This window comes from Anguilla anguilla, chromosome 19 (assembly GCF_013347855.1).
Source record: "Anguilla anguilla isolate fAngAng1 chromosome 19, fAngAng1.pri, whole genome shotgun sequence".
Lineage (NCBI taxonomy): Eukaryota > Metazoa > Chordata > Actinopteri > Anguilliformes > Anguillidae > Anguilla > Anguilla anguilla.
The window spans coordinates 12,766,586-12,780,511 of NC_049219.1; positions in this window are offsets into that span (position 1 = coordinate 12,766,586).

Consider the following 13,926-nt stretch of genomic DNA (forward strand, 5'->3'; position numbering starts at 1 on the left):
TTGACAGGGACGTGCATTTTTTTTTTTTGACTTATTTATGTACTTCGGCTGGTTTCATTTTACCTGTATTGCATAGTCTGCAATAAGAGAAGGGCTTTCAGTGGGCTAGAGGGTCAGGAGAAGGAGACGGTTCAGTCAGAGAACACAATGCTTTCCCCTTTCTTTCAATGACTGATTCCAGAGGCACAAAGGGTTGCTCTATGGAAAATGGAAGCCGGTGCATGCATCCAACAATCAGTAAATGTCAAATTGTTTGCTGTGTCCCTTGCATTATTTTCCAAATACTAAAATTAGAAACATACATATTAAATCACACACATTGTAAAGCTAAAAGGAAAATCCGTTCATGGAAAATTGTCTCTGCCCATTATCCAGGTGCATACCGGATAATGGGCATGTACTTGGAAGTATGATGTCATCAGAGGGTAATGTCCGACTCTCTCTCTCTCAGCCCTTTTATTCTACACAGCTCCTCAGCAGCTCTCCAGCTTGGGCAGGGACCTTGGCTGGACATGAGAAGTCACGTGAGCTCACTCGTCCAATGGTAGAGCCTCCCTCGGCGTCCTGTCCACACTGCCCATCACGCATACACACACACTCACAAACGCACACACATACACGCATGCACACACTCGCGCACACACACACACACACACGTGAGCACACACAAAAACACACACACACAGGGGCAAAAGCAAACAAAAGTTTTGCATGTTTATGAGTGTGTGTGCGCGCGTGTGTGTGTGTGTGTCAGTGCGTGTGTGTGTGTGTGTGTGTTTGTGTATGTGTGTGTGTCAGTGCGTGTGTGTGTGTGTGTGTGTGTGTATGTGTGTGTGTCAGTGCGTGTGTGCGTGTGTGTGTGTGTGTGTGAGTGTGTATGTGTGTGTGTCAGTGCGTGTGTGTATGTGTGTGTGTGTGTGTATGTGTGTGTGTCAGTGCGTGTGTGTGTGTGTGTGTGTGTGTGTGTGTGTGTGTGTGTGTGTGTGTGTGTGTGTGTGTGTGTGTGTCTGCTTTGTCGATGAAGCCATTTGTCAGGCTGAATTAGCAGGCTTTATTTTTGCCCGGGGCTTTGTCCGTTCTACTACATTTACCACACTTCCCCTCCCTCCCCTCTGCTGAAATGTAGCAGCCAAAGGCAGCCCTCTGTAAACTGCATTTATCTGTAGGTGTGGTGCGTGGGGTAGGGTGGGACTGATGGGTGGGCTGCGATGGATTAAGAGAGGCCTGGGGTTTAAGTCCAAGGGGGGAAAAAGATATTTATCACAACTGAAGTTTTTTTTTTTTTTTTGGCTTGACCAATGCCTGTTTGTGCATTCTTCACTGCTATTTACGAACAATGTTTCTGAAAAAAAAGAAGAACAAAAAACACAGATACTGGGGTATTCTCCAGCGGTTTTTTTTTGGCAGCTGCGTGCCAGCGAATTTCAGTCTTTTGTGAATATTTTCACAAAGCATCATCGATAATAAACGCGCACAATCGCTTAAGCGGCTGGCGGTAATGCGGGCAACGGTAATGCGGGGCGACGGCCAGGAGCGCGTGAGACCCTCCGCAGCTCACGCCTGAAACAGCACGAGCGTTTACCGCGGCAGCGAGAGCCCCGCGCGCCTCTACAGCGCCTTTCCTGAATCAGACGGCCTGACGGGTCTGTTAACGGGCTCGTAAAGCGCCGATGAACTCTATTTACAAACCCGGCCGCCGTGGGGGAGGCCCGCGGCCGCCAAAAAAAACCCAACCGAAGCGGGCGCACCTTTCAATCTGCCGCGATAAGATACCGGACTCAAAAAAAGAAAAGAAAAAGAGGAAGAAGAAGAAGAAGAGGGTGAAAAGAAGTGGAGGACAAAACAAATGAAAGGAGAGGAGAGGGAAGTTGGGACTCTTGCTCCCAGCTTGGCTGATTTAGTATTCCGGCATTGAGGCGCAGGCCCTGTGAAGTTTAATTGCCTGAGCGGCGAGAGGGAGCGTGCCTGCACTTCAGATTCCGCTCCCCCCTCTCCAGCCGTCCCCCGCTCTGCTTCCCCCCGTCCCGCCGCCCCGCGCGCGCTCCTCCCTCGTTCTACTGGCCGTTTGAAGCCGCGGTTTCGTTGACTTCCCCTTGACTAACGAGCGTGTCGAAAGCATGACCGGCGATGAGAAACCCTGCGCTTTGAGACTGCTTACAAGTCTGCCCCCGTTGCAGATCTCGTGAACGTGAGGTCATGAATATTCTCAGAGTATGAGTGCGGAGAAGGAAGAGGTCCACTAATAATGTTGATAAAATGTGCATCATTTTGCAATGCAAATAAAGAGCTTTTTTTACTCGCTGAATGGCCCAATCGAACAGAGCCGGCTATATCTGATGGTATTGAGTGTTTTGTTGGTTAACCGCTTTATACAAAATCAAGGAAAATGACTGAAAACAGGCCGGTGATCAGTTTAAGGGGCCCCACCCATTTTCAGCTCACCAACTGCCACTGGGCTATTGCGTTCAAGCGTGTTCCATTCCCCCCTCGCGTTCTCATGCTTGTGTGTTCTAATGTTCTTTATGTTCTTTGTGTTCCTTTCCCCCTCGCGTTCTCATGCTCGTGTGTTCTAATGTTCTTTGTGTTCCTTTCCCCCCTCGCGTTCTCATGCTCTAGTGTTCTAATGTTCTTTATGTTCTCCGTGTTCTTTTCCTTCTCAAGCTCTCAAACTACAGTACTCTCCCGTTCTTTAGTCTTCTCCCATACTGGCGCTCTTTTTCTGTTGTTGTTTTTTTTGCGCTCTCTCTGCGCTCTCGTGTTCCCGTGTGGGCTCAGCCCAGGCCGAGCGCCGGCAGGCTGACATAGCGGCTCGCGGCGCGTTCGTTCCCTTCGCTCTCCTCTGCGTGTCCTCAGCCCCGCTCTCTCTCTGAACCCCGCCATCCGGCACGGGTTTTATTACGCTCAGCTCCAGGAGCCTCAACTTTCATAAAACAAGAAATACTCAATGCTCAAGAGTACAGATTAAACTGGCTCCCGTCCTCTAAGAGTCAGAATATGTCAAATATTTTCTGTGCATTTTACCAGCATTACTTTACTATACTGATTCCGTTCTTTTTTTTTTTTTAAATCAGGGAAATATATGTATTTTCTATGTGATAAAAACATTTACAAGCCCACCAAACCACTGCATTTTAAAAACTCAGCCTGTCCTACAAAACACCTTCCTGAACGGAGTTCCGAATTTGAACCCTCTTTAAACTGGATTTAAAAAATACTTTTTTTGAAGACATCGGGGACATTTCCACCCTAGATTTCTGAAGTGAGAGAAGCCAGGACAACACAGAAAATAAGCACTTACATTCAGTTTTCTAGGATTCAGCTAAATTTTATCCAGATGTTTATCTCACCCAGTAAATTTCATACCCTCTCCCTCTCTCTCCCTCCCTCTCTCTGTCTCTCCCTCTCTCTCTTCATCTCTCTCTCCCCTATGTCCCCCCGTTGGGGGATGTGTTTTATGAAGTAGAGGTAATGTTACTTTCCCACTGAAGGCACTTTAATTGAGATATAAAGGTTAACTCTTACTTCTATCCTCCTCCCTCATCTCTCTCTCTATCACTCCATCCCCCTCTTTCTTCTCATACTCGCTTTCTCTTTTCTAACAGTTAAAAAAAACGCACAGTCATGGAAGCCATAGAATGAATTTAAATCTGGCAGTATTCCATAGCTGGCTTGTGTCTGAGAGCATAATGTCCTCACACACTCAGACCCACAGACACATGAGCAACGAGGACCAGAGAACAGTGCTCTACAGGTTAAAGAAAATTACCTGGGCACTGTCATTCACCGGAACATTCCGACAGGTAAGTGCTCACTCTATTCAAACCTCTCTACCCTTTCACCCACACACAGAGTGCACTGTACTAACCAGCCAAATGATCATATTCACGCATTGAATATTTCAGAATTTCACAAGCAAAGATCAAAAAGACGCAAGGCATGCTACATTTTTCTCATCCATCTGTTTATGTTTTCATGTTTTTTCACAAGCTCATTTTCCTAAAAATAAATGAATAAAGCACAGCCCGTTTTGATGTACTCTTAAGCAGAATCTTTTTCTTTTTCTGCAATTCTTCCTCACAGTTCATTGAGCAGACAATCTAGCAGTCTAGCTTTGCTTTGGGAAGGAACCTTCTTTTCCCTTTAACCATGCAAACTAGACATAACTTAAAAAAAAAAAAAAAGCATTCATTCCCTGGGGTTTCATTCATAATAATTCAGGAGAAAACACTGTGTCTTAAAGCAGCCCAAAAAGCCCATCCTCCTCCGGAGAGAATGAATAGAAGCGCCTGTTCCATCAGCTCAGGTGCTCACCCAGCACCAATTACTTCCCCCCTGCACACAATTACTCATCCCCCTGCGGTCCAGTAAACATCATTTCAGGGGTATTAGACAAGGAGCGTAAATGACAAACTGAAAAGAACCCTTACCTGTTCGGGACTCGCTCCAAGGAGGTATTTTGGGGAGGTTGCAGCACCCTCTGGCTTCCAGCCAAGCAGCTCCTCTTCTCCCAAAGCCTTAGCACCCATTCATTTTCCAAGATTTATCGACCGTCTTTCCCAGATTTACGCTCAACTTTCAGAATTCGGCGCACCGATGTGAAGTTCGGAAAGTTATCCGGCACAAGCCTTCAGGTGAGGAAGAGTATTGAAGGAGGTGTGCCAAACAGATAAAAGTAAAGCACTAAATCCCACCCTATATTTACACCATGGGCAGCCGTCTCTGTTTCAGCTTTGTTGGTTAGCAGGAGTATCCATCTCCATCAGATAACTAACAAATAACTCCACCAAAAATGTATTATGAGAGATTGGTTAGGAGAGACTAATTAGGAGAGAAAGGCAGAAGATAATGGTTCATCAGGACTTGGACTGAAATGTGTGGTTACAGGAAATGCTTTGGAATGTTTACATCAGGTCTCCATGGTTACTTTGCCTGAGAATGTGAAAAAAATAAGCATCCTGTACAGGAGACATTATAAGTCTACATGGAATGGTTGCAAATTGCAAAAATGTACAGTCTGAATGCAAGGGTCTAAACGCATTAAAAAACACATCTGTTTTGGAGTCCTATCTCCCCCAAGATCTTAGTGGGGAAAACTTTTTTCTTTCGCCAAATTTGTCTCGGAACGATTCTGTTCCCTGTTTTAACTGGGCTGTCATCCAAACCATTTTCACCCAGGACAGGTTTTAATGAGATTTGCGAGGACTGGCCTATTGTAAGGGTGTAATGAGATGGGTCTGGCCCTGCGGTCGATGGCCATCAGATTGCCCAGTGATGGCGTTAGCAGTCACCGGAGAGAAACAGGAAATCTCGCGCGGATGAGGTGCGAGTTCAGTATTCGCAGAATCACGGGCAGAGATGCAGGGGTCTGAAAAGCGAAGAAGAAAGAGGAGGCTCTCGAGTTTCTGTCAGTGCTGGATAAAGGAAGAAAGCCAGCTCCGGAACAGAAGATCTTGAAAAATTTCAGTCAGCATCAATCACCGGATCTAAGGAGATTAGATGTATCGGTGATTGTTGCTGCGCGCGCTTCTGTACGTCCAGCCCGATCTCTGGGCTCGGCGATGTATTTTCATACGCACTTAATCTTTATCGACCCGGCCCATTTCCCCTTCCTAAAAAACAGACAGGCATTACGTGCGCCGGGGACCAGCCGGAGAAATGCGCCGGGGTTGTTATGGGGAATGAAAAACGTGATTCATCACGGAGGAGGAGCGTTTGGTATCGATCAGAGATTAGACTGCGCCCATCTCCCTCCCGAGCAGCCAGTGGCGTCTGCAAACTTCCTGCAGATGAACCCTGGCAGCAAGCAAGCAGGCCTGAACAGAACCAGCAGTTCAGACGGCACGCGCCCCCCACTTCCCCCAAAAAGAGCGCAGCCAATATCAGAGCGGGTGTCTCATTTACTCATTTACTTTTGCATGCTCCCCTTACATTAGTGCGCAAACTGTTGATTGCCTCTGTGCTGCAGGTATCATTGCGTCCCACACAAAGAGGTGAACTAGCACCCGGCAGCTGATGAGAGGATGGCCTCTGCATCTTATTTATTTTATCCACTTATCTGACTTTGTTTGTATTTCATCCTTATTTTTCACAAATTGCCTTTTTTTATTCCACTGTGATGCACCTGAAAGCTCTGTTTATTAAACACATGTGACAAGCAGTTTACTGTTGCTTAGTGAGGGTTGCGTGGTGACAGTGCTGTGTTAGGACTATGTTAAAAACCGGAGGAAAGTGTGGCCTCGTCCCCCTGTGCTAGCTCTGTTAGAGGGATGTTTAAATATATAGCGGTTATATAAAAGGCTCCTTACCTCAGGTTAGCGAAGTTTGCAGCGATGCTCTTTCTGGACACGTCTATTTTGGGCTGGCGTGTCCCAGAATGCCAGAGCCGCGTCTCGCATGCGGGGACAGGCCTCCGGAGAGCGCGGGGCTCATTTGCATATATCGACTTCCTGTCAGACCGGAGCGCATTCAGGGCAGGGCGGACGCGCAATGCTAAAACCCGCCCGTCGCGCGGGAGCGAAAGGTGAAGCCACCTGGCCGTCGCCATGGCAGCGTCGCCCCGGAAACGCTGACCTGCCCACGGCCACAGCGCTGCTTTATATTCAGATGGGAGAAAGTTCTATTTCTTTTTTTTTTTTTGTGGCTGGACACCCATCTTAGATTGCTATCACAGCTAACATCGGGTGGGGGTGTGGCCTTCTGCCCAGAGGTCTGTGCCCCCTCTCAGATAGTCTAGACAGTCAGATGACTGTTTGAGCAGGCAGACCAGGGCTCAGAGCACCTGTATTTGTGTACACCCCTGTGTCACAAAAGGTGTGTGAATGTGTGGGGTGTGGGGTGTGGGGTATGCAGTGGGGGGAATGGGGGGGGGTTCATCTCAAATTCACCAACCTCCGCCTTACAGCCCAGCGCATTCCAAACCCAGAAGTCCAAGTTCAAATGCATCGAACATCTCAAATGCATCAAATGTCTCAAATGCATCAAATTCTTCAAATGCACATGTACTGCCTTTCTCAACACAAAAGATTTAACATGCGCCTTCAGCGCGGACGTTTTCTCCGTTGAGTTTCCGCACGCGGCACCGAGGGATGTGCGCGCAGTGACTGGAGCGCTACGCGAAGCCGCAGGGGACACATTAATTCAGCGCGGCGGTTAGCATCCGGCTTCAGCCGCGGGGGATGTTTACGCCCCGATTTCGTGCCGTTAAATTTTTTTGCTACAGTACCCTTTGAGCGAATAGCAGGCACGTGAGTTTTTTTCGGGGGAGGTTATGGATCCCAGCCGGACGGTGCTTAACGGCTCCCTGTCCGTCAATCAGGGCCCCCCCAGCCCGCGGCGGGCTGGGCGTTAGATAAACGCGCTCTTATCTCCTGGCGGCGTTTCGGGATGAGTATAAAGGGCTGTCCGCGGGGCCCGGGCCCATTCCGGTGCTTTCTCCCCGTCCAGCCGGAAGAGCAATTGCCAATTACCGCAATGCCTCTTTATGGCAGTCTGGCCATCAGGCCACAGCAGGGGCTCTCAGTGGGCCCCAGCCGTCTAGCAAAGTGCCTGTTTTCCATTTGTGCGTGTGTGTGCGTGTGTGTGTGTGTGTGTGTGTGTGTGTGTGCGTGCAAGAGGTGGGGAGTACGCCATGGAACCTTTCGAACACTCAATGCCCAAAATTTTATGAATGGGACTGTGAATCACTCGGCTTGGCCAATCAAACGCTGTCCTGCTGGGCGTTCATTTTCACACAGCGGCGTATCAAATGCAGACCTTCTCCAAGGTTAATTTTCCAATATCGGCACCATTGTTCTGAAATAACTGCAGCGGCTTGGCCCGTGTGCAGTATGAGCAGAGATCCACAGGAAGCTGCAGAGGCGGTGTTTGGCGGTGTGAGAGAGAGGCCCCGCCCCATTCCTGCCAGGGGGGCAGGCGGGTCAGCGGAAAGGGGGGCTGGCAGAGCGGGGGGGGCTGACGGTCATCAGACAGGCTGTGGTGAGGAGCTGAAATGGTCTTCTCTGGGGGGCGAATTTACAAGCCGAACCGAGCGGCAGGCCTGTTGGCAGCAGCAGCAGCAGCATCCCTCCCTCCCTCCCTCCCTCCGCTTCAACCCCCCCCCTTGCCCCCCCCCCCCCCCACGTGCGCCCCGCCAGCCTCTTCGCTCCCGGAATATAAAACAGCAGCGGCGGCGGTGGCGGCGGCGCTGAGAGACGCTAGCTGGATGCCAGCCAGGAGATGAAGCGCATCGATCCAGCGAGACTCCCTCCGTCCTGCTAGCTCTTTCCACTGCGAGGGCTTCAGTCACCACCTGAGTCCCCCCCTCCACCCTGCTCTCCACCTCACGGGGGTCCAATTGAGGCTTCATGTTTGTGACAGTCGGATGGGAGGGGGTCGAGTGGGGGGGGGAGGGGGAAGGATATCACGGCCGAAATATTTGTCTCTCCTGCCAAAGGCGTTTTGCTGAAGTGGCTCCTGGATCTGTTTTTGGTTATGAAATGTCTTTGTCTGAATTCAGCCGGCTACACTGGCACATTACATTTTGTTTGCATTTCTGGTTTTAGTTGGCATTTAGAAGACGCTCTTACCCAGAGTGACTTACACACATCAGTGCTCACCTGACTTCGCTTTTGACAGATGAACTTAGCAAATGTGTTTCTGTATGTGTATGTACGTGTATGCATTTGTGTGTGTGTGTGTGTGTTTGTGCGTGTGTGTGCATGCGCGTGTGTGTATTTTATCAGGATCAGTCACAGCTGATGCTGAGCTATGGGCTCATGCAGGCTCTGCTCCTGTGTGTGTATTTTAAACCTGACCCAGATCTCTCAGCTCTGACGAAACAAGTCAGCTTCCCCTTCAGCAGAGAGAGGAACATTATGCTACTTTTCAACACAGCACACCTGATACCTAACAACACAGCACACCTGAGACTTAACAGCACATCACACCTGATACCTTCAGCACAGCACACCTGATACCATTCAACACAGCACACCTGAGACTTAACAGCACATCACACCTGATACCTTCAGCACAGCACACCTGAGACTTAACACAGCACACTTGATACCTAGCCGCACAGCACACCTGATACCATTCAACACAGCACACCTCATACCTTCAGTACAGCACACCTGATACCTAACAGCTCAGCACACCTGATACCTAACACAGACATTATATTAAACTACACACACACTGACATTAACCTACACATTCACACACAGACATTAAACCACACACACACACTGACATGAACGCCCCCTCCACACACACAGACATTAACACACTCACACATACACACACACACACGCACACGCATTTCAGCAAAAAAAAAAATCACTTTCCAGCAAGCTCAGTGATCTCCACATAAAATTTGAACAAGAGCAGGATCAAATTGAACATAACAGGCGCGCCTGTATGGCAGCCGGTGTGAGAGTGCTCCTCAGTCCACACTGAAGCTCCATGGGATGAACGGTGAACAGAACTAAGTGCCTAGCAGCGCCGCGGCCCGGCGTGTGTCATCTGCCTGGAGAGCACGGCTCTGCCTGCCCGCTGTCAGACCAATCAAACGGCCCCTGGGCGGGGTTCAGGGTTCACACACGCTTCACGCTCAGCTGCTTGTAAACCTAAACACTCTGGCAGGCGGGTCAACAGCGGCGGAGGTGTCTGACGGAAAGGGGAGAAGAGAGCTTCTCATTATGACCGAGACGCCGGCAACAGTTCATTCCTGCAGATGGTTTCCCTTTTGTTTTTGTCAATCTACCTGAGAAATGCAGGAGGGAAGATATATATGGTGCCACAAGTAAATAATTATGATTTTATTTTTATTTTTTTTAGCTGGTTGACCATCAGTGGTCCTCAATGCACCCCCTTCCATAAATAAGGAACAGTCCCTCACTCTAAAACACAACAGCAGTGCTTAAACTGGGGATTTGAACCGAAAACCTTCTGGCGGGTAGGCTCAGTTGTCTAACTTAGCGCACGTAGCGTCTCACCCGGGCAATATCCCAGCCTGAGCTCATCAGAGTGGGAGGAGGAGACTCAGATTCAGAGCGAGAGAGAGACCTCTGGGTTAACCTGGGAGCAGAGCCCGCGCCCCGCACAGACACTCTGGGGAGAGGGGCTCCGCTCCTACCAACCTTTATTAAAGGAGCAGTGCCATTACCTAGCCGTCGCTAATCACCCGCTACATCCCCTGCTTTAATCTGGCGTTAATTAAAAATGACCCGGAACCCACCGGGGTGGGGGGGGTGGGGGGGGGGGGGGGGGGTGGGGGGGTTCGGAGGGGCGCGCTGCCGGGGCCGGGGCTGGATGTGTAATATCCATTCGGCAGACGCTCCGCGTAGCCGGCCCGGCACTTACCGCCAACTATCCCCGCGAGGTGCGAGAGCTCCAAAGCCATTACCGCCAAATGTGTGCGCGCGCGTGTGTGTGTGTGTGTGGGGGTGTAGAACACTTTCAGCCTGATATGTGCTAAATGGTGGCTTCTCTGGGCTGGAGCAGACGAGCCCGGCTAACGCCAAATATATTCCCACTATGTCGCTGCCATGTCGAGGCGATGTTATAACACTGACGGAACGTTCCAGTAACGTTGTGAGAACATTTTGTGCTAGCTGGGCTCCACAGAGCTGAGTCAGAACCCGCTATCGGACCACCCCAGGTACCACAAACACAGGTGCCACTGGACCCCAGGTAGCACAAACACAGGTGCCACTGGACCCCAGGTAGCACAAACACAGGTGCCACTGGACCCCAGGTAGCACAAACACAGGTGCCACTGGACCCCAGGTAGCACAAACACAGGTGCCACTGGACCCCAGGTTAGCACAAACACAGGTGCCACTGGACCCCAGGTAGCACAAACACAGGTGCCACTGGACCCCAGGTAGCACAAACACAGGTGCCACCGGACCCCAGGTAGCACAAACACAGGTGCCACTGGACCCCAGGTAGCACAAACACAGGTGCCACTGGACCCCAGGTAGCACAAACACAGGTGCCACTGGACCCCAGGTAGCACAAACACAGGTGCCACTGGACCCCAGGTTAGCACAAACACAGGTGCCACTGGACCCCAGGTAGCACAAACACAGGTGCCACTGGACCCCAGGTAGCACAAACACAGGTGCCACTGGACCCCAGGTAGCACAAACACAGGTGCCACTGGACCCCAGGTAGCACAAACACAGGTGCCACTGGACCCCAGGTAGCACAAACACAGGTGCCACTGGACGCCAGGTAGCACAAACACAGGTGCCACAGGACCCCAGGTAGCACAAACACAGGTGCCATTAGACCCAAGGTTAGCACAAACAAACACACTCAATCTCACCTCTCAGGACACAGCGGATAATCACAGACGCTACACCGTGAATGAAGTGCCTCACCGAAATCCCGCTACTGTGGTGCGGAAAGCGCCTCTTTTCTCGCAGCGTTTTCGTAAGCCTCTCGACCCCCCCGTTTAAACCCCCCCGTTCTGCTGGCTCAGCGGGACACTCATTAGACCACAGACCTGTCTATGAGACATGCCCCCCCCAAAACCCTCCGTTTCCTAGGCAACGTTCTTTCACTCCTCCAGGCGCGACCTGGTTATGCAGCTTTGCTCTCATGTTAACGACCATCCAACTGTACTGAGATCAGTTCTCTCTTCCAGCTATACGAGATCCACGGTGAGCCTCTCTCACCCCCCAGCTGTACTCAGATCTGCAGCGAAGGCCCCGCCTCCCCCTGTGGGCCCGAGCTGCCTACTCTACATCCTGTTCCAAGGTCTCAGGCGACGCAGGCCTCCGTACCTTTGATCAATATGTAACTGTCTCACACGTCGTTCCCCAGGGAACGCCGCGGGTTCGACTCAGCCCGGCAGGGCATTCAGAGCAGAGAGCCACCATGTCAGGTGACAGGTCTGCTGCGCTCAATTCTTTTCTTTTCTTTTCTTTTCTTTTTCCAGTTTGGTTGCATTTTCCTCTCATACAATGACACAAAGCCTGAGCTCTCATGGTGAACATCCCTCTCCAGTCTGTGTAGTATTCACTCACTTTCTCTCACTTTGTCCCTCCCACACACACTCTCTCTCTCTCCCTCTCGCTCGCTTTCTCTCTGTCTCTCTAACTCTCTCTCTCTCCCTCTCCCTCTCCCTCTCTTTCTCTCTGTCTGTCTCTCTAACTCTCTCAGGTGATAGGGTTTAAAGACAGTTTAAAGATGTTTGTCTGCAGGACTTGTGTCTGACAGATGAAAATTGTTGTGAAAAAGTTTGAGAACTGAAAACAGGCTTACACAAGCATGTCCTTTTTCAAAACGTGCTTACCTCAGGAGGATGAACCTTGGACAGGGGCATTTAGAGAAAATCTCAGCGATGGGGTCATGTGATCAGGAAATCTAACGTTGCTAAGACCTAGAATCTGGCAGGGGTCTCATTAAGGATCAAAAATTTTATTTTCTGGTACATGTTAATTTATATTATTACACATATCCGTTTGACAGCAAATTAGGAATGGGACAGAATTTTGTGCCCCATAAATGTCTTTCACATAGTGAAGCATTGGGTGGGTTTAATAATTCAAGCGCTGTTCAGTAAGCCAGTGATTAAAAAAAAAAAAATGTATCTCACTACAAATTTCTTCAGTCTGTTTTTGAAATGTACAGCTTTTAAAAAGTGGGGAATAAATTGCTTTTCATAAAACATTAAGTCGCCTGAATTTCTTCAGGACGTGGAACCCTTCGGAAACGCGGCCAGAGTGAATTATTTAGTAGGAACCGTAAACGGACTTCAGACTCAGCGGGACAGCCTGAGCTCGGGCCCCAGCCCACCGTAGCGGGACAGCCTGAGCTCGGGCCCCAGCCCACCGCAGGGGGACGGCCCGTGCCTCTCCAGACCCGGTACACCGTCCCATCCCGGGAATCGCCTGCTGAACAAGCAGCTCATCTTTACTCTTACGTCACACGGGCTCTCCAGCTGCCTGCTGCTGCGCGGCTCACCGGCTGCCTGCTTTCCTGGTAACGCTGCAACCGCGGGATGCACTGAAGACACAATCTTTCAGTGTAACTCAAGCGTGACAGAACAGAAAGGGGGTTACAGGAGGGTGTGTGTTTTAGTGCCGACAGTGCAGGAAGGTGTGTGTTTTAGTGCTGATAGTGTAGGATGGATCGTGTATGTGTGTATGTATGTGTGTGTGTATGTTTGGAAAACAGGGTCACAGGGGCTCCCAGTAGAAGGCTGCATTCCCCTCCCCTGTGAGCGTGTGCACATTCTACAGCTGGACTGGGCTGTTTGCGCTGGGTCCCTGAGAGAGTCAGCTCCCCACACAAGCAGCATCTGCACTCACCCCCTTCCCAGAATCCTGCACACCGGCCCTCTTCTTCTTCTCTCAATATTAATGCCTTTCACTCCCGGAACGGCACCAAAGCCAACTGCAAAAAAGAAAAATTAATAGTGAATAACTGAACGGAATCTATTTTTTAGCAGGAAGCGCGCGGTACTTCTGTGACGGGGAAGCTGGCTTGTACTGTACGCACAGGGCCTCGCAGCGTCGTACAGTGTTTATTCCTGACTTATTGATGATTTGGGCTGAGTGGGTTTACCGCCTCGGGCAGACGGGCTGGAACAGCCGTTACTCTGCGCCGCGACGGGTCACCGCCGTCAGAAAGGCCTCAGAAACGTGGCTCCGCCCCCAAAAGGTTAAAGCCCCTGCGCTCGCAGTCGCACAGTGATAAATATAATACTGACCCGCCGTCGCGCGCGCCGATAGCATCGGCTAAGCGGAGAGGTCCTCGCTCAATCGCGCTCGCAGGAGCGAGACGCACCGCGCGGCGCCGTCGCCAACCCGAAAACCCGCCGGGGGGGCGTTTAATATTTAACACCCAGCCGGAGTTCGTCTCCTTGTTGTCACGCTCGGCGGGAGTAGCACCGGGGAGCAGTAATGAGGGGAGCTCGTGCGGCGAGCGCCCCAG